The following is a 19,823-nucleotide window of genomic DNA, read 5'->3' as shown; positions in this document are numbered from 1 at the left end:
ATTTTCTGTGCCTTTATCCCCCAATGAAGAGGAGGGACTACCTGATGGGCAAACTTAGAAGGAGAAACTAGGTATGAGGGCTCTCTCTCTCTCTGTCTCTCCTCTCTCAGGAAGTACATACCCTGTCTAAATCCCACATGTTCTAAGTTATCAAGGGCCTCATTTTAGGACAGAGTATGTAGTGATCCCCTTTTACCTTTGTCATAGTAAGTCTGTTTTATTGTAGTGTTCATTCTAGGAAAGCCCACTTACTCTCCAATAAAAGCCACATTTTCCATAACCAGTAATAAAGAAGATATTTTGGTGCCCATCTGCCTTTCTCAATTGGTTCAGAACTCAGGTGGGGAAGAGCAGTGATATTTATTGTGCCACTGTGAATCCCATTAAATGATAATTATTGTTTCCTTGGGACTCTTTTGCAGAAAATAATTTTTTAAAATGCCACTTGAACCTAATGATTGCAGATGCTAGCATAATAGAAACAGGCTGGGGTCACATGCCTTTCTCTATTTTCCTCTGTGAGAGAGTAACTGTTGCATGATCCCTTTCTCCCAAAAGAGAGGTTATAAAAGATCATGATGAGGCTGTTCCTTTATGTTTCTTCTTTCCTTATTTAAAAATTAATGGCTCGGTTCCAAAGGAGTTGTCATAGTTTCCTACTAATTTTCTTAATTACTGTTTTTAATGGTGCAATTGCATTTTGGATATGTAATATTTTTTAATTTGTTATACTTTACTACACTCTTGTGAGGTAGGACATCCACATTTTGTAGATTAAGAAACTGCTAGGAAAAAGGAAGTGACTTGCCTAATGCCACACAATAAAACTGAATTTGTTGGTGAATATGGAATTAGGCATAATTAGAATTCATCAGTAAGCTCTCTCAGGAAATTCACCTGGAGACTCATCAGTAGGCACAGCTGAAACTTTTCAAAATGTAGAGCAGGAAAGTTGGCTTCTTGTTCTGCTTATTATAATTGAATTATTGAGACCTTTAATATAAAAGTTAGTGTTTTTCCTTGGGGCCAGCCCTGAGTGGGAGTTGTATCAATAGTCCTGGAAAAGATTGAAAGATTTTAAGATGTACCTGCTCTAAGTGGTAACCTTTGATTAACTTCAGTGTAAACGATGTAAAGATTTGAAAACATTTCTTCTGATTCTTTCTCATCATGTTACATTGTAATATGTTGAAACCAGCTCATAATAATTAGTGAGAGTCAACTTAAATTTTCAGGAATATTGCAAATCAGTTGTTAGATGTAGCCATTATTGAAAATGAAAATTAAAATTAAAATTACATTGAAAACAAATCAAACTTTATAACTTCTTAATTATTTTAGTGTATTGTACTATTATGTATATTCTTGAGGTCTTTATGGTATCTAAATGGAGAATGTACTGTATAATTATGTGCTACCAAATATTTCTTTCCAATTCTTTTAGTGCTTTCACATTAGCAGTTTGAGTTCAGTCATGATAGGAATATTTACACCAAATGTTGAAATACTTACTGAAATCCAGTAAATGCTACAAATCAGGACTTGACTTATTGTTTTGTTAATTGTCTGGACTTAAGAACTTGATGGAGAAAATGATTAAACTTCAAAGATGTGCTTCCTGTAGCTGTTACATTGTGACTAGAATAAAAATACGTGAGGAAATACCCTTTGAGAATTAAAAATCTGTCAGTTCAGCAGAAATTTGCTCACTGCATTGGTGAATGAATAAAGTTCTCACATTTGTCTTCATTATTTTACCCTCATCTTATTAATATAAACTAAAATGTTAACCAACATTCTTTGCTAATTGAAATGGTAGTTTGGCTATGGATACAAGAATTCAGCAAAGATCAGTGAAAACATTTCATGAAAATCAATGGAATTTACAATAAAAAGTATGATGTATTTTATTGTTATTTGTAAATTATGGCTACATACCATACACACACACACACACACACACACACACATTTTTTTCAGAGAGTTGGTATGTACTGGGTTGAATAGTAGTTCCCACAAAAGAAAGGTCATAATTTCCAGAATTTAGGAGTATCACACACATAATATAGCAAAAGAATGAGTATTGCTTAATATTTCTTGAGAGGAGATTATCCTGGATGATCTGGGTGAGCCGTAAATGCAGCCACATGTATCCTTTATAAAACAGACACATGGAGGAGAAAACTCAGAGAAGGAGAAGAGTCAGAGAGGAACACAGAGAATGACCCTGGAGGTAGGGATTAGAGTGATATGGTCACAGAATGCCTGCAGCCACCAGAAGCTGGATGAGACAAGAAACATGTCCTCCCCTGGAGCCTCTGAAACCAGAGTGGTCCTGCCAACAGCTTAATTTTTGTGCTTGTGAACTCCAGGATTGTGAGAAAATAAATTTCTCATTTGAAGTCACCCAGGTCTTGGTAATTTGTTATGACAGCTCTAGGAAACTATTATAAGGTGTGATGAAGAACCATTTTATGGCTGCATTAGGTACAGGAGATATGTTGAAATGATCAGAATTCTGGTCTCCTCAGCTTCTGGCTACCTACATGTTTTTTTCTTTCTGCATCAAGGCAATTCATATTTACATATGTTTCAATGGTAAAAATAAAACTCATTTACTTCGGTCTTAATCAACTTTAACCCTCAGCTAATACATGTGTGTGCCCTACCCCCGATATCCCTAAAAAGTGGTGCCCAGACTGATATCCTCTACTCTCCTTACCAAACTTTCAGTCCCCTTGTCTTCTGGGCAACCTTTCATCAAATCTTCTATTTCCACAATTTCTTTGCTATGCCTTGTGCTTTCACAATTCCACTACCATGTATTACCAAGATCTCCCAGCTTCCTATCTGACTACTTTTAACTATTGCATTATTCCCTTGCTATGTATTATTGCTATTCTCAGTAGTGTAACACCTTGGATTTATGAAGGGCCTTTTGAATCTTTGCATCAGATTGATTTACTAATTTGGAGGTTATTGGCCCTCTCTATGACTTTATTGCTTTTCTGTCATGCTTTAACTCTAAGCCTTTTAGCCTCTGTCTTAATGAACCTCTCTATTCTGGTTGTCTTGGTGATATCTCTGTTGTATTTGGTTTCTCTTATGCTGTCCTGTATTCAGTTTGTTACTCTCACTTATGGAAGATCAGAAATATGCTGCTAGAGAAGAGAGATTTATTATTATTATTACTATTATACCAGTATTGCCTGATATAAGACCTTGATTTGGTAAAACCTGGCCTCTGCTAAGATTTACAAATTAAAGATAAATAAATAAAAATGAACCACATATTCTAGCCAAAATTTGTTGAGTACTACTAGTATATATGTGTTTGGCATTAGCTAACAAAACCCCCCGAAAAACAAAAACAGTGAATAAGACCTCAGTCCCCCAACCCCTGGCTTAAAGCACTTAGAGTGCTTTATAAATTCATCTAGATATTTTATTTGTAGCAATTCCATGGTGTCTTCCATTAGTTTCTTCACGAATAATCTTCATTTTGTTGCACAAAAATTCACCAATGGTCTAGGACCTTTCCTTCACTATTTGGGCATTTATAAGGCAGGTCACATTGTGTTTGAAGCTCTTTAGGACCTGTGGGTATTTGCTACTTATAGAGAGCCCTCTGAATAGATTCAAGCATTTAATTTCTTTCCAACCCCTTCCTTAGTTACTTCTAACTGACTATGTTAAAATTTTCCTAGCAGTAGAAAATATTTCTTTTTTTTCAGTTTGTACTTAGGCAATCTTCACTTCAAGAGCAGAAAAAAGGGACATGTTAAGAAATTTACCATTTCCTGATTCTGCTTTTCTATTCACTGATCAATTTGCAGTTAGAGTTAATGTTTCTCTCTTATATTATTTCCTGTGATTTTGAACTCAGTAATATTCTAGGAACTGTTATTCTGTTGTTCAGTGTTTGTGGTTTCTTTCAAGAGCAAAAAGAAATTATTTTAAACTACATCCTTTGATTTTTTGCCGTGTAATTTTATTCTTAATTCATTCTTTTCTGTAAGTTTGAAAGGAATATGAGCTATATAGCAGGATGCCTGCATAGTAAATTCTACAGGTTTATGTAATTATCTCACAGAAGCTGAAGGTTGTTTTTTTACAACAGTTTTATTGAGATGATTAATTGATATACAATAAACTTCACATGTTTTAACTGTAAAACATGTGTGTGTATAAAATCACAATGAAAGTGAATATACTCCTCACTCTCCCCCCAGGTTCCTCTTGCTGCTCTGTGATCCCCTCTCCTAACCCTTTTTACCCATTCCTCGTCCGCAGAAAATAACTGTTTTGCTTTTTTAACATATAGGTTAGCTTGTATTTTTTAGAATTCTAGAAGAAGGTATAGTTAGTACTGGTTTTTGTCTGGCTTCTTTCACTCAGCATAATTGTTTTGAAATCATTCATGTTGTCAGTTATATAACTTGTTTATTCCATTTTATTGCTGAATAGATTTCCATTGAAGACAATACCATTGAAACAAATACCACAATTTGTTTATTGATGCACCTGTTGATGGATATCTGGGTCATTTCCAGTTGAGGGTATTATAAATAACTTGCTATCATATTTGTATGCAAGTCTTTGCATGGAAATATGTTTAATTTCCCTGGGAAACTACCTACAGCTAATGGCTGGGTAATACAGTAGGTATGTGTTTATAATTTTAGGAAACTGCCAAACTGTTTTCCAAAGTGGTGGTACTATTTCCATCAACAATGGAACTAGTTCCACTTTCACCACTTTCCTCACCACTACTTTGTATTATTAGTCTTTGGTATTATAGGCCTCATAACAGGAATGTGAAGCTATCTCCTTGTGGCTTTAATGTTTCTTTTTTTTTTTTTATGATAGTCACACACACACACACACACACACACACAGAGAGAGACAGAGAGACAGAGACACAGGCAGAGGGAGAAGCAGGCTCCATACACTGGGAGCCTGACGTGGGATTCGATCCCGGATCTCCAGGATCCCGCCCTGGGCCAAAGGCAGGCGCCAAACCGCTGTGCCACCCAGGGATCCCTAATGTTTCATTTCCTTAATGGTTACTGACACACTGATAGGAGAGATCTATTCATGGGCTAATTTGATACACTCATGTATCTTCTTTCATGAAGTCTGTTCAAGTCTTCTGTGCATTTTTAATTAAACTTTTATTATTGAGTTATGACTGCTATTTATACATTCTGTACACAAATCTTCTATCAGATATATGCTTTGCAAGTATGTTTCTCCTAGTCTGTAGCTTGTTTTTGCAATCTTCTGATGGTGTCTTTTACAGAGAAGTTCTTACATCTATGTAGTCCAACATACCAATATTTTATTTTATGAATCATGCTTTTGTTGCTATGTTGCTATTCTTAAATCATTTCCGGGGCACCTGGGTGGCTCAGTGGTTGAGCATTTGCCTTTGGCTCAGGGTGTGATCCTGGAGTCCCAGAACTCCGCATCGGGCTCCCTGCCAGGGAGGCTGTTTCTCCCTCTGCCTATGTCTCTCACTCTCTGTGTCTCTAATGAATAAATAAATATAATCTTAAAAAAAAAGAAAAGAAATCATTTCCTACTCATGATCACTGAGGTTTTTTTTTCTATGTTTAATTCTGTAAGTTTTATATTTTATGTTTATGAACTATTTATAGTATAAGGTATGGATTGTAATTATTTTTTTTTAGGGCTATCCAATTTTCAGTACCATTTATTATTAGAAAAACTGTGATTTCTCTACTGAATTGCTTTTGCACCTTTGTCAAAAATCAGTTGTTCACAAATTTTGGAATCTATTTCTAGATTTTCTATTCTGTACTATTGATCTGCTTGTGTATTTTGATGCCAGTACCACACTACCTGCATTGTAATAATTTATAGCTTTATAATAATTTTAGAAATCAGTTAGTCCTTCAGTCTTCTTATTTTAAGTACTTATTTATTTATTTTTATTTTGGTTATGTTAGATACTTTGTACTTTTAGGTACTTCTTACATTTATATTTTAGAAGGATCTTGTCAATTTATACAAAACCTATGATCAGAATTTGATTGAAATTACATTGGTCTATAGATGAAATTGGGAAAGATAAATACATCTTAACAATATTAGTACTTCTGATAAATGAATATCTATCTCAATTTATTTAGATCCTCTTGATTTCTCACAGTAATGTTTTGTAGTTTTCAGTGCACAGGCCTTGCACACTTTTTGTCAGATTTATTATTAAGCATTTAGCCTTTATTTCACGCTCAATTTTAAAAGTTATATTCTCTGGGTAAAATTCTATGTTGACTGTACTTTTCTTTTAGTACTGTATTTATTTATTTATTTTATTTGAGAGAGACAGAGAGAGTGAGAGAGAGCAAGAGGGCAAGCACTAGGGGCAGAGGGAGAAATAGGCTCCCTGCTGAGCAGAAAGTCCACTGCAGGGCTCAATCCCATGACCTGAGCCAAAGGCATGCTTAACTAAATGAGCCATCCAGGCCACCTAATTCTTTTAGTATTTTAAGTGTGTTTTCTACTTCTATCTTACATGATTTATGATGGGAACTCCTCTATCATCCTTATCTTGTTTCTTTTGTATATAATAGATCATTGTCTCTGGCTGCTTTTAAGATTTCTTTCTTTATCATTGGTTTTAAGCAATTCGATGATGATATGCCTTAGTGTAACTTTCTTTTTTTGCTTGGAGTTTGTAGAGATTTTTGGGTATATGAAGTTTTATTTTTCATCAGATTTCAAACATTTTGACCATTATGTTTTCAGGTTTGTTGCTGTTGTTGTTTCTCAGTTCTCACAGTATCTCCTCCTCTCCTTTGGAGTCTCCAATTAAAAAATATTTGGCCTCATAAAATTTTCCCACAGTTCAACTCATGTTCTTTTAATTTTTTTTAAAGTAATATTTTCTATGTGTTTCATTTCCAGTGATTTTTATTACTAAGTCTTCAAATTCACTTTTTTTTTCTCCTACAAGGTCTCTTTTTTAATCCCTTCTAGTATAATTTTTATATCAAACTGTTATTCTCATTTCTAGAAGTTCAGTTTGGGTCTTTTTTTTTTTTTAATTTACATCATCATGTCTACTTAATATGTCAGTCTTTAGTTTTTTGAATATACGGAATTCATTTGTAGTAATCATTTTAATGCTTGAACTGTAAATTCTATCAGCTATGTCATTTCTGAGACAGTTTTGATTAATTATTTTTCTCTTCTTCATGAGTCATATATTTTTATTTCTTTGAATGCTTGGTAATTTATTTTGGATTCATATATGGTACATTTTATCTTGTCATGTGTTGGATGTTTTGTATGTCTGAAAATATTACTGAGATTTGTCTTACACTGTGGTTAAGTTACTTGGAAATAGTTTAAAATTTTGTTGGCAGGTGCTTTATGTTTTGTTAGATGAGACTAGGTCGGTATCTAATCTTGGGTCCATTTATCTCATTGCTCACTATTCTATTTGAAGGTCTGTGAATCATGAGGTTTTCTGCAGAAAATGTATGAGTATATTCCAGCCCTCTGTGAGCCCTCCATACTTGTTTTCTTCAAAACAGAGTTTCTCAACCTTGGTGCTGCTAATTCACAACTGTGAATTATCTCCCATGAATCTCCCATGCACTGCAGCATGTTTAGCAGCATCTTTGACCCCTGCTTGATGGCAGTAGCACCCTCCCCACAGCTTATGACAGCAAAGATATCTGGAGGTATCACCAAATGTATCCTCAGGAGAAAAAATTGCCCCAGTTGAGAATTAACTACTGGAAGCTTTTGGGGGCAGCCCTCTTCTTAGTCTCAGTTTCCTTGCATTTCTGCAGCAGTGTATGGCTGAATACTTGAGGGAGAGCTTCTGAAGATGTCTCAAGTTCTCTCTCTACCTCTATCCCCTGTGTTCCTTTGCTCTGTGACTTCTAGCCATATTTCTTTTTCTCCATATAGGGAGACTGCTTGGCTCTTTTTGGGTCCCTTCTGTCTGTCCTGCAGCCTGGACACTTTCCTAGGCAGTAAGCTTTTTGTAGGACTCAGCTTGTTTGCTTTTCATCTTTCAGGGATCACTGCTCTTACTGAAGTCTCTTATGTTTTTCATTATGTAAATATGCTATTAATTGCAAAATTATATTTATGTATAACACATACACATATGTATATATGTATATATATATATTTTTGCTCATATTTACAGTATTATGGCATGTTTAAATGCCCTTGTTTTGGAAATATGTCATTTCTTTGTTCTATAGTTGCAAGAGAAAAAGATACCATCACCTTAAAATTTGTCTTTATTGAGTGAATGTCTATCGTGCCAAAGTTTTTATTCTAGAACTAGAGATATAAAAATGTTTCTTATCTTTATATAAAATCCAGAGCAGATTTGCCAGATCCAACTTGCAAAAATTAACTATGACTTCTGAACTGAATTGCTGTATTCCTATCAACAGGAAGCTAAAAGATAAACAAAAATTAAAGACTAAAATTGAATTTATATTAACCTTCAATAACTAACTAGAATAGGAATATTTGAAAAATAATTAGGAGGACTTAAGCAAGTTGGTTGCCAGTCATGCATTTTATTTCCTTCTGTAAGTAAGAATTAATATATATATGTAAACATTTGCAATGTTTTCTAGTATTATGATAATTCAGACTTGATATTAGTGAAGTTGGGTCATAACCATTGGCTTTTTGACAGTTCCCTGAGTCCACCTGCCCACTTTGCCACTACTAGGGAATTGTACAGGGTTCAGATATACTCCACCTTGCTTTTCTTTCCTTCAAACTAATTCTCATAAGAAGAAACTGTTGCTAATGCAATAAATTAATCTGTATTGATTTGTAAATAGGAGCTGATTACCTTTTACTCTACTTCTTGCTCCAATATGTACATTTAAATTTAACATGATTGATTCACTGATACCTACTATGCTCCAGGCAGAATTTTATATGCTAAACTATATAGCTTCAGCTAATTTCTTCATCTCAAAACATGGTAATAATGTTAAGTACTTTAGAAATGCTTTGCATGGAAGAGGGTTTTTTTTTTTCATATTTTTGGAATCATCTTGTATAAGTAGTTTTTATTCTGCTTACCATAGAGCCAGTCAAAATTTGGGGAAAAGGATTATTGAGTGATGAACATATAGAGTGAGATACATATTTACCTTCCTTTCTTCTAAATCTACAATTGCATATTTATTTTTTCTTAAGGAAAATATTGCAGTCCAAAATTCTCTTGCTGTTCCTTGGAGAGGAGAGAGAGTAATTTTCAGAATGGGCTAAACTATGTTAGAAATGGCAAAACATAAAATTGTCCTTTATTAGAACAAACTGAGTACACACTGCACCTACGTGCAATCTGTCACCCTAGCATAGCATTTTATACAGAACAGGATGTGCAGCTGTGTTTCTATAACACAGTGAAGTTCCATCATCCCACACTGCCAGATACTCTTCCAAAGGGCTGTAGTATTTGCCTCTAGATAAACCACTGGCAGTCTTTTAAATTCTGTCTTCTTTCTTTCTGTTTAATTACTTTATTCTTCCAGTCTACTTTCTTACTAATTCTTATTATTTTAATCAAAATTAATAAAATTTGAGATTCATATGTTTTACATTTTATAATGTCCTTATTTTGATATTATTGAATAAAATTTATTTCTTAAATTGGAAAGTTTAGTGGAATCTGAGGTTAAGTTTCTTTGGTTTAAAATTTGCAGAGACTTTGACTTGAGCCTTTTCCAAATATTTCTGTTCCCAAATAGGACTAGTTCACCATCATTCCCTCACAGAGATACTGTTCACGTGTTTTCAAAATTGGCCTTACATCTTCAATATGTTGCATGCTGGCCCAAGCCAATGTGGCCATTCACAATTATCAATGTTTCTTTGATGTTTTTGTTTTTGTTTTTAGAAATAGATATCAGTCATCTCTGATAGTTAAGTGAGAGCCACAAGTTTGCTTTTTTTAAAATGCTACACCTGCAAGTAAATATGATAAAGATGAGTATCAGATTACTGCTACTTATGGAAACATCTTTTAGGAGACAGTGACAAAACAGTCATGATGGTGGGGATCCCTGAGTGGCTCAGCAGTTTAGCGCCTGCCTCTGGCCCAGGGTGTGATCTTGGAGTCCTGGGATCAAGTCCCCATCAGGATCCCTGCATGGAGCCTGCTTCTCCCTCTGCCTGTGTCTCTGCCTCTCTCTCTCTCTGTGTCTCTCATGAATAAATAAATAAAATCTCTTTTAAAAAAGTCATAATAGTCAAAACAGTCATAAGTTTTTCTTATTATCTCATTTTTCTTTTAGGCATTCTGGTGAGAATCCACACAAAAGGTTAACTCAAAGCTTATGTGACAATCTTCTAGGAGCAGAATTTAGTTGTCCTGGTTGGAATACAGTGATTGAGTCTCTTGTTAAATGTCTGAACCGATGGTTGAATCAATAGTATTGGGCCTAGGGTACTGTTCTAAAAAGTATAACCTGCTTGACAAATCAAGATACTTTGATACATTTCACCAATGCAAAACTATTCTTAACATCTGACATCTTTTGTATTAGTTAACAAATCCACTACAGTGGTTGGAGCTAAAGATAATGGAAGACCTTATAGTCATTTCTAGGATTTGAACTCCAGGTAGCTGACCAATAAATTTAGGAGTAGGTGTCCCTGATTGGGATCATTCAAATTAATCAACTGCTCTTAAACTATCGATGAAAGTGAACTTATACACACATACATCCACATAACACACTCAACTGAAGCATTTTAGGGTACATTAGATAGCCATATAAGAAAGTCTACACATATAAAATCCATGTTACAGGTATCTTCTAGATTAATCTCTCTAAAACAAAGCTTGGTATTTTTCACACTCCCTTCTTGCTCAAAAAGGTTCAACTGTCAATTATCTATAGATTTATATCCAACTCCTTAGCCTGGCAGTGATAGATATCCAAGATCTGGTACCATATATCTCACCAATCTTCACTGCTACCACTTTTCTAATGATCTTTCAATTGGCTACATGACTTTTCCCAGTTTTCTCTATTCTTCATCTTTATTTCTTCTCCATCTCCCTGAGTATGCAAGCTGTTTTAATCTTCATGCATGCCAATGACTCCAATTTCTCCTCTGTTCTCTTCTACACATTTTTCTGTGCCTAACTATATGCTCATGGGACTTTAACAATGACCTTGTGTTGCATTGAAAAGAGGAGATAAAGAGAGGAGCTAAGTGGGGGAAATAGTAGGTGTTTTCAGAAGAGGAAGAGCAAGGTCAAGATGAATAGGGATAGAGATCTTCAAAGTAAATGACAATGACAGAATTCATCAGATTTTCTTAAGACTTGGAGATTTCAATTATTACATATATAACAATTTGGAGAAATACCCTAAAAAATAAAATCTAACAAAGTTCTGGAGGAGTCCTTAGGTATTAAGACAAGGTATTCACCTTGCATGAATCACCATATAGATTATTATTAGAAAACCTGGGTGTCCTCTCCAAATTGTCTTGAAATTCCATAATCCTAATCCCATAATGATTTTTCCTTTTCTATGGGAATAGAGGATGCTAAGATTATAAATATCACTCATAAATAAGATATTTCAAAGTTAACCATAACCTTTCCCCTAAGACATTTACATGTTTTCAGTGAGGGAGAATAAATAAATAACATAGGCAGATTTCATATTTAAAATTTACTTGTAGAAACCCAGATGACTTGCCCTTTCTATATATGTATCCCTCTCTACTAGATTAAGGAAAAAATAGTCACACAAAATGTAAAATGAGAATTTGCAAGGATATAACTCAGCAGATTTGGGGGTAGGTGGAGACCCAAACCCTTGACCACAGCAAAATCTAAAAAGTTTAGATTACTACTTTCCCACTTTTTGCACCTTCATTCAGCCCCCTTTTCCTTTTTTCTGATCATCATCATCAAGCAACTATTGCTCAGAGTTCAGGATCCCCTGACGAAACTGAAATTTCCTCTCTTCAGGTAGAGAACTGAAATCTGTGCAGGTAGCATTAGGATGTTGTTTGAGTTTTGACAGGAAATACATTGTTATGTGATACCCTTTGATCAGTTTTGCCTGTTGATGCTATGAAGTGTTTTGTTCATTGTGCATAGATGAATCAAAGTACTGTCTATCCCAAAAAGAATAATGTCTAGATTTTGACAGATTTTAAAACAAGGACTAAAAGGAAGTAGAAACTATAATAATTTAGAAGCAAACTTTATTTTTTTTCAGAGTCTTCCCAAGTGGAAGGGAGATCTACCAAGTGAAAATTTGGAACAAGGAACCTGCCATTCCCTAGGGGAGATTCCATACTCTATGTCATTCTTCAGTGAGGAGGATAGTGATTCCCAGTCTAATTTTATTCTATGTTCGGGGTCTTACATCAGCCAAACAAAAAATATAATACATAAAACTCTATTTGTATACAATTTTTCATCAGGCAAAGATAATCTACAGTGACAAAAAAATATATAAGAGTGGTAGCCTGGAGCCAGTCATGTTGTGATGGTGTGAAGCTGACTAGCTGAGGATATAAGGGAACTTTTTTGAGGTCATAAAAATGTTCTTATATCTGACTATGGTTGTAGTTACTGGAATACATTTGTCAAAACTTGTCAAACTGTGCATTCAAAATGGGTATATTTTGTTGAATATAAATTATACCTCCATAGAGTTAATTTATATTTAAAAAACATATATGAATAATACTTATACAGATATACTTGAATATATTGGAAATTCCCTGAATCTTCTTATTTTTAGATTTATAATCTTTGTGTGAGGCTTTTGTACTTTGGTAGAAAACATTCATAACATCAATCTCATTTCCAGTATTTTGATTAAAAATTTTGTAACATTTTAAATGCTAGTGCATTTAATAGTTTTCCACTGATTTGCTTAGCTTAATTTATTTCAAGTTAAATTATCATAGGAAGTGTGTCTAAATGATTTCTAGTTGTTATTATGTGATCTTGAACATTAACTCCTGAGGACTAGAAGAGCATAATTCAGTAAAGAATGGAAATTTGAGTAACTGGCATGCTTAACATCATATCAGAAAATGTTTTAACTACTGATAAATGACTTACCCAATAGAAATCTCTGTTTTGTCCTGACTTTTTTGCAAATATTAAAAATATTGTGAAAGTATTGATGCTTATGAAGACTTTCATAAAGAAAATAGAATATTTTAAATAGAAAAGTTTCTACATCCAAATTTCTTCTGAAACTATATAAATTTTATTCTGTACATAATTTAAATTTATGGTTAAATAATTTATTTTATATTTAATAAACATAAAATGTGATAAATCCTTGTATTTCTCTTCAGATATATTTATATTTTCTACTGTCCAAAATAAGTTCTCCAGATATAGATGCTAAAAGTTTAGTCTGTGAGGTATTTTAGTCATTTGTAGTGGTGATATCTGCTAGAACTTCTGATTAAAGACAGAAATAAAACATATTTATATTTATATATAATAATTTGATCCTTTTCTTACTCATTTTCATTCTTTGCTTATGAATAGCTCTATTTACCATTCAAGCTGGAGATTGAATCTCTTGGAAACTGCAAACTGTTTTGAAGAGATGTATGCTGAACTTTAATTGATAAGGAGGAAAAATATGTTATCTATTTTCTGTGATAGCTGGTATAGACTTTTCCATTGTGCTTTCTCTCTGTAGTTACCAGGTGTATATCAGATCTCAGAGTAATGATAGCACATTGATTTTAATGCCAGTCCATTATGGGAAAGACTGTAGCAGATGTTGATGTCTTGTCCTGCATCCCTGTATCTCACCTCTGACTCCTGCTGTACCTGTGAGGGCTCTTCACTAGCATGCTGAGGCTTTCCCAACTCTGCCTCAAGTTTTTCTCTAAGTAGCAGGGACAAGTACTCTTGGCCCACTTGCCGGTGTGCTATCAAAGAGCTGGTGGAGGTGGTCATGCAGGCAAAGGTGTGGCCACTAGCAGGAATTCAGGGTTGATAGATAAAAGCTGCAACTTCCAATCCTTCAGGCACAAGTTTTGAGTACCTACAATAACAACTATCAGGTGATCCCAAGTGGGGTTGAGCACCAGATGCCCACATTGATGACAAGAACAATAATTTCTCCTGTATTATTTTTTCTTTCCCTATGTCTTTTTCTCTTCTCCTTCATTCCAGCCCTCTGGGATCCCTTCCCCGATTAAATACCTGTATCCAAGTCCTTATCTCAGGCTCTTCTTTCAAGTGAACTCAGACCAAGGCAACTAAGATGACTTCTCTATAATTAGTTTTTGAGGTGGAAGTAAATTCTCTTGACTGTATGTTATTATGTTTAACTTAGAGTTCACAGTTCTCTAAGATGAACATTTTGTATTCACACAGTGGAAATGAGGACATTGGCTTGAATTATTGCTCAATTTCTTATTACATGACCTTGGGCAAATCATTTTCCTTCTGTGAGTCATGAGTTTGCTTCTTGTAGAGTGTGACGATAATAACAATTATATGATTATATTAAGCTTAAATAATTTATAGGAAAAAATTTAAGTACAAAGGACTGTATAAATACAAAGCATTTTAAGTGCTACTTCACATAAGAAACATCTTAAAATATTTCTTTTTATTTATTTATTTATTTTTAATTTTTATTTATTTATGATAGTCACACAGAGAGAGAGAGAGAGGCAGAGACATAGGCAGAAAGAGAAGCAGGCTCCATGCACCAGGAGCCCGACGTGGGATTCGATCCCGGGTCTCCAGGATCGCGCCCTGGCCAAAGGCAGGCGCTAAACTGCTGCGCCACCCACGGATCCCAAAATATTTCTTTTTAAGATTTGTTTTGTTTTGCTGTTTCTGCTTATGTACATCTTTCTCTTGTAAACTTTTAAAAAGTTTTATTCTTAAATAGATATGCATCTATTATATATATATGCATCTATTATATATTATATATGTATAATTTGTTTTATATATATATAAAATTTGTTTTGTTTCGCTGTTGTTTCTGCTTATGTACATCTTTCTCTTGTAAACTTTTAAAATGTTTTATGCTTAAATAGATATGCATCTATTATATATATATATTATATGCATCTAATATATATATGTGTGTGTGTGTATATATATATATATATATATATATATAAATATATATATAAAACCCTTTATGTGAATTGCTGAGGTAGCATGTAGGAATTTATTAGCTCAATAATTGAAAGTTTAGGAATGGCTTCAGTCATGGCAGAACATAGGATTCAGGTTCTCTCTCTTTCCCCCTGAATCTTCTCCCTTCTTTCTCTCTTTGCCCTTCTCTCAGCTATTTTACTTACCTTTGTTGAATTCATTTTGAAGTTTTCTGTATATCATGAAACAAGAGCTTTCTCTGTCTACTGTCTTACATCATCCCAGAACGGCAAACTGAGAGAAACTACATCTTTCTTGGTTGTTTCAGAAAATTTCCAGGCGTGACCCAAATTGGCCTCTTTGGATAATGTGTCCATCCATGGTTCAATTATTATGGGGATAAAGTTGTCTGATCTAAGTCAGTCAGCTCTTTCCCTTCCTCTTTCCCTCCTCCCTCCTTCTCCCTTTTTGTCTCCTTCCCTCTCAGTAAAACATACAAATACAACTATAGGTTTGTTGACTACCTCTCTCTCTTCTAAAGAGTAGGAAACCTAGTAATTACATTAGGCTTTTTTTTTTTTTTTTTTTCTGGAAAAAGTGATGGCCATGAGTATTCAGATTTATGAATGCATTGTCCTGAGGGTAAATCTCTTTGTATAATAAAGGTTTTAGGAACATGAGAGGGCTAGGTATAAGAACTAAGCAGTAGGTGGCAAAACTGAATGCAGATTAGAGACAAATTTCGAAGAATCTTAGAAAGGATATCAAGTTATTTCTTATGGTATACTTTTATCCTAAAATAATCAGGTAATTCTACATCAGATGGCCTCTTGGTAAGTCTTAAGAGAGGCCAGTTGTGCATGTAGATTGGTACAGGGACACAGAGCCTAACACACACACGCACACAACCCACACACGCGTCTGTGTATATACATACGTTTGTGTGGGGTGGGGTGTGTGTGTTTTATGTTAATAGCATTCTCCTCTCTGTAAAGACTGGCTCATCACCCATTAACCAGATTCTGCTCTCCTCGGGGATCTTTTAGATTTGTTTTTTTTGTTTTTTTTTGTTTTTTTTTTGTTTTTTTTTTTGATCTTTTAGATTCATAGTGAAGACACTGTTGATTATTTTTTCCAGTTTATCCCATTTCTTGATTTTCTCTTTGAGTCACAAGTAGTGAAAGCAGAATGTGTTCCAAGCATAAATTTATTATTGTGTCTTATATCTTAATAATATATGTTGGCAGAAGTAATGCTGTTTGTCACTTATTCTCTTCCTGGGCACATAAGAAAAGTCTGCTTTCCTTGCTGTTAGGTTGTGTCATTGAAATTGAGTTTTGGCCAGTAAGATGTGGACAGTTATGTGTACTGTTTCTTGGCCTGGACCTTATTTTTTTTTAAAGATTTTATTTATTTTTCATGAGAGACACACAGAGAGAGGCAGAGACACAGGGAAAGGGAGGAGAAACAGGCTCTATGCAAGGAGCCGGATGTGGGACTCCATCCTAGAATCCCTGATCACACCCTGAGCCAGAGGCAGATGCTCAACTGCTGAGTCACCCAGATCAGACATTCTTTACTGTGGTGACTCTGGAAGCCAAGCATTACAGAAGGTGTAACTACAAAGTAGAGGAAGTTTGATGACCTACATTAGATTGGACATATAAGATACAAATTTTTGTTAAGCCTTTGAAATTTCAGGTTTTATATGTTCCAATGGTTAGAGTTGCTTACTCTACAAATACATTATGCCATTAGCCTAATCACTGTGTATATATGACTGAAAATAAATAAAATTCAATTTGATAATAGGCTTCAGGATTTTATCAGTGCTTTTTATTAACAATTTGTCAATAAATGTCCTTACAGGATCAAAAAAGCATCCATTCTGTCATGAAAATTGCTTGATTCCTCTAGAATTTCTCTTCCCATACATTGCATTTTGGCCTTATTCTCTTGTGTATATTTCTGGACTTTCAAAAAGTATTGGATCCATTGTTCATTGGAAAATACTTTGCTACACCTCAATTCCATCATTTCTTTTCTGAGTTAATTTCTTCCTCAAGGTGACACCATGGGTCCTGCTTTCTTTATCTTCTGAAGGCCTAGTATCTCTTTAATCATTCCTTAACATGAATACAAATTAGGAAACCGATCTTATAATACTTTAGATTCAATCATTTTGTTATTTTATTTTTTATTTATTTTTTAAAAGATTTTATTTATTTATTCATGAGAGACACGGGGCCGGGGGTGGGGGTGGGCAGAGACACAGGCAGAGGGAGAAGCAGGCTCCAAGCAGGGAGCCCGACAGGGACTCCAGGATCACACCCCGGGCAGAAGACAGGTGCTAAACTGCTGAGCCACCCAGGGATCCTTTTGTTATTATTTTAATTCAAATTAAAGTTAATGTAGTAAAAACAATCATTAAAGGCAATCTAATGTCCAAATATACTTTCAAAATATATTTTCATCAATTTAACTCAAACATTTTTTTTTCACTGAATATAAATTATGTTTTTTTTGTTTGTCTACACTGAGAATTGTCAGTACTTTTAGTTCGGTTGCTTCAGCCCACCGAAAGAAATACTGGGACTTCTTGAATTTTAATTTCAAGTCTCCCTCGTTTCCCCAGCTTTGTATTATAGCTCTGCTTTCTTCTTACATTATACACCTCTCTTTTTCATTCAAGATTCTGTGTAATGTTTCCTTCATTTCTTATCTAGTCTAGATTTTTTTTCTTTTTCCCTCAGTATCAACTTTCCTTAAAAAGTCTTTTGAGTATTGTCATAATTTTTTATTCACCTTTATGTAATTATATAATAACACACTATGTCAAAGTGATGTTTTATTTCTTATTTGTTTTGCTAATGTTTAATTATTTTGTCTTATTTTTTTTTCTCTAGGAATCTTTATGGATTGCATGTAGATTTAATATTGTCTCTTGTACGAACTTTCTTGGAGGAAACACTTTATTGTATTTTAACTTGTTCCAGTTTATAAGTGAGTAAGTGCTGGCCTTCAACTTCTATTGTAATGAAGCCTGATGCAGATATCATGTTACTTACTGATATACTGCTTCATACTGCTTTTCTGTTTTTCATAATTCTCAGTAGAGTGTGTAGTTTCTAGTAAATTCTTAACCATCTATTAAATGAGACTGAATTAGAGTAAATTCACATTTATACAGGGGAGTATAATAATCATAGCAATTGATAAAAATGTCAAAATCCCTACATATAAACTAATATTGCTTATTTAAAAAATAATATAATACACACTGCATTCTAGTAAAAGGAACAATTGAATTGGAACATTCTTAAACAGTAGAACTTCTGAATGTCACAAACATCATGGTTCCATGAAGAGCATTGGTATAATGGTGAAGTTCTTACCTTTTGGAGCCAACCTGGGTTTATAGCTTAGTCCAAATTTGCTGCTATGAAATATTAACAAGATAATTAAATTCCCTGTGACTTAGGCTTTCATTTTTTGTTTGTTTGTTTTTGCTTTTCATCTGTAAAATGGCAGTAGTTACTTCACAGGCTCTTATGAACATTTAGTATGTTAATACTTGGGATACATAATAACCAGTGTATAAATGCTAACTCTAATTTCAAATCTGTATTGGTTATGTATCTTGCTACTACTGTCCGCTCAATACAAAACTAAATTTTCTCAGATATGTATTTAGGCTACTGTTTGCAAAAGCCTGAGGCAGTGATGTCTAGAACGTTCAGGTTGATTTTGCTTTAAGAACACCTAAAAAGATTTTTTGAAATCTGGGCTGTAGAATACCACTAAGAGAATTGTTTGGGGGTGGGGAGAGAAATTTAGTAAAATTTGGTTAAATTACATGCAATTTTGTGCAACATTTAATTAAGACGATTAAGCATGGTGGTATTTAAAGGCAGTTTCCTATCTTTGGATGGGTACTGATGATCACAAGTTGTTAAAGTGTATTTTTGAGCCACTTGTATGCATATTTTTTCTTGCATTGTGTTCTGTGTCCTCCTGCTGTTCATCACCTTTCTGAAAGCTTCTGTGTTAATCATCTTAGGAGTAGCCAGTATCTACACTAATCCTCTTATACTCAAGTGTCTTTACTAAAGTACATAAGTCCACATGGCTATCACTAGTATGCTAGGTATCTCTCTTTCCATCATGGTGGTGATGCAGACAGGCTGAGTCTGAGAACCTAGGCAAGGTCCCACAGGACCAGCCAAGAGGATTCTTGGCTTCACATAGGATAAAAATCAAATGTGAGCCAGAGAGCATGAAAACAGGGTTTATTGAATAGCATGAGTGACAGAGAATAGCAGCAGATGGATTGTCTGGGACACTCAGAGAAGAAGGAAGAATGAGTCTCATCATTGCTTAGAGCTAAGTGTTTACGTTGGGAAAGAGTCTAGGGTATGTGTTCCTTCAGGAACTCATAGTAGGGTTCAATGAAACGCAAGTGTCAGGTGAACAATAGGTGTTATTTAATAGATTGAGGAAGTTAGGGGTGTTTGATACCAGTTTCAGCTAAGGTTTGTTTGAAGCAAATGTCCTGGAACATGTTTAGGATATAGCACTAGGGTATTATCAGGGGTTTGGGGCCTAGGACAAAATTCAGAGAATGATTAACTTTCTTGCTTCCTCCTTGAAATGGGAACATAGCTTCTTGGCTTATTCA

General features: G+C 34.4%; 1 long non-coding RNA gene across 1 annotated transcript in view; it reads left to right on the top strand.

The window, feature by feature from the left end:
* The window catches only part of LOC118353140 (uncharacterized), a 43,461-nt gene extending 25,309 nt beyond the window's left edge, over positions 1-18,152 (top strand). The window contains exon 3 of the long non-coding RNA XR_004811448.1: positions 18,052-18,152. This is a non-coding gene — a long non-coding RNA (uncharacterized LOC118353140). The remainder of the gene's footprint in view (positions 1-18,051) is intronic.
* Positions 18,153-19,823: the final 1,671 nt, after the last annotated feature.

This window comes from Canis lupus, chromosome 32 (assembly GCF_003254725.2).
Source record: "Canis lupus dingo isolate Sandy chromosome 32, ASM325472v2, whole genome shotgun sequence".
In the NCBI taxonomy this organism is placed as follows: domain Eukaryota; kingdom Metazoa; phylum Chordata; class Mammalia; order Carnivora; family Canidae; genus Canis; species Canis lupus.
The sequence above is the reverse complement of the archived record's forward strand: the minus strand, read 5'-3'. Positions and strand labels throughout refer to the sequence as shown.